Source organism: Accipiter gentilis, chromosome 3 (assembly GCF_929443795.1).
Source record: "Accipiter gentilis chromosome 3, bAccGen1.1, whole genome shotgun sequence".
Taxonomy (NCBI): Eukaryota; Metazoa; Chordata; class Aves; order Accipitriformes; family Accipitridae; genus Astur; species Astur gentilis.
Window position 1 is genome coordinate 36,911,473 of NC_064882.1, and position 2,428 is coordinate 36,913,900.

Here is a 2,428-nt window from a genome sequence, read left to right on the forward strand (position 1 = left end):
GTCACTTTTCTAAGTGATGGAGAACTATTACTGAATGAGTTCTAATTTAAATAGCTTTTAGTGCCACATTTGAATTTTGAATGAATCCAAATTCTAGTGAAAGGTGTTCAACAAGTAGCACTGAGTCATGAAATCTCTTATTCACTATTCCCAAGAGGAACACCCAATACTTTGTGTGACTTTCATTTTTTTCTTAGCCTTACTCTCTTTTTTTTTTTTAATAATGGATTTTGAAAGAAAAAAAAATGGTTGCAGAGACTGAGGTATCCCTTATAGTTTTTGTTTTATCTCCTACAATAAACAGAAGCCTGATCAGTACCCGTCAGAATATAATTAATACCTAGTCCTAGCAGTGAGAATACTATACGTTTGCTTATCTGAGAGAAACTGTCATCTGTTTTATTTTGGCTACGAGACAACAGTCAGCAGAAAATACCTTTCAAATTTTTTTTAACCCTAAATTAATAAGATGCAAACTGATAAGCCAATCATGAAAGATTCTGTGAAACTCCTTATACTCATCCTAGACTGCAAACTCTCCAGTCAAGTTTGCTGTACATATCTGTCCATATTCACCCTGTTTTCCTGTATACCATTTGAAGTCTCCAAGTATGACTACAGAAAGACATAACAGAAATACCAACACAACTATGAAAGATTCTGCAGTCTAACAGCAGTAACTCAGACTGCTATTTGTAATTTGAAACATTTTCCCCAACCTCTTCCTTGTAACTGTCATCATAAATAAATCAAAACATTCATGTTACCTTCACACAGAGCTCTTGTTTCTTTCTGATCCGTGTTTCAGACCTAACACTTTTTATTTTTATTAGTCTCCTGCTTCCTTAAAAGGCAAGTTTGTATCAAAACACTGACATTTTTCATATTTTAGATATTGCTCTGTAAGTAAAGTTATTTAGTAAATCTTACCTTTTCAAAAAGTAGCAAGATGTGTTTTACAGCAAAATTTTACAGTTTTCTCATCACAGGACATGTAGTGTCTTTAGCTATCATGTATCGCTTTTTTGCCCTAAGTGTGACTGCAGCTGTTTGGCGAATTCAGTCTTGGACCAACTCTGCTCCTAAAACAGAGGGAACAACAAAACACTGACTGTAGTGGGGGATTCTGGATGCTGGCTACTGCATGCAAAAGGTCCTTAATTAGAAGACAGCATCGTAATTTCAACCTTCTTATGACCCTATAGCCAGATGCAGCTGGTGAGTAAACTGTGCCTACTTAAACCTGGTTCATGGGATCCCATCAGGAGAAAGCCCGAGGTAGTACCTTGCAGGATTACAGGAGTTTTATTCCTTGTGTGGAAAAGAGGGAATTCAAGGCAGAAGTGTCACACGCAGCAGGTAAAACTTGCTAAGTTTGGTATAGTCTCCAGGTGAGCTATGTCAGAGGTTTTTCTCCTGAAGTCAGCTTAACTTTTCTGGAAGCCAGCTCAACCCATACCTAGAATAATTAATTTGTAAGTTATGACTAGGCACTACCTCGGAGCAAATGTGTTTTGTTGATAAAGATGGCACGCACAGTCAAGGTTTACTCTGCATGTTATGAAGACTGTGTGGGTGACTAGTTCAGAGCTTGACAGATGCTCTGTTCCACCTGACAGTGTGACTGAATACTTCATGATTAATAATAGAGTAAAAAAAAACCCCAACAAACCACAAACCCAAACCCTCGAGAATTAAGGCTTTAGCAATACTTTCAGTTACTATTGTATAGAAGCTACCAAATCTTTTGTTGGAGTAACTGAAGGTGGGGAACCCAGTGGATCCCCTTTGGCTGTTGCAAAGTGTCTCGTACAACTTGCCGTGATGCCATGTATGAACGAGTGGCTACACGGGGGTATGTTCAGCTCCATGTGTCCCTGCTTCATCACCTCCAAAAAGGGAATCATGTCCAGGCGCCGTTGTGTTTAATATCATGATAGGGGCCCACCCTCGACTCCACTTTGGTAGCAGCGCTGACAACGTTAAAGACAGCCACGAGGGAAGACAAAATGGCTGCCGGCTTTCTGCCCCCTGCACTCACAGAGGTCACAGCTGCTCTCTTCACATACATTCTCTTACACGTACGTATTCGCATTTTTTTAGCCCACGGCGCGCACCTACGGCTCCTGCCGTCGAGTGCCTCGCCGCAGCCGGCCTCGCCCCGGCCCTTTCCCCGCCTCGGGGCCGTGACTGACCAGCAGACGGGCGGCACCAGCCCCGCGCTGCCCCTGCTGAGGGGAGCGGGCGCTGCCCGCCCCTAGGGAGCCGGCCCTCCCCGCGCTGCCCGCCCCTAGGGAGCCGGCCCAGCCCGCCTGCGGGCTCCCCTCAGCCAGGCCCTCCCCGGCCCAGCGGCCCGCCCGCGGGGAGCCGTCCCTCCCCGGTCGGGGTGGGGCCTGGCCGTCGCCGCTGCCGCCGCGGAGCTCCCGCG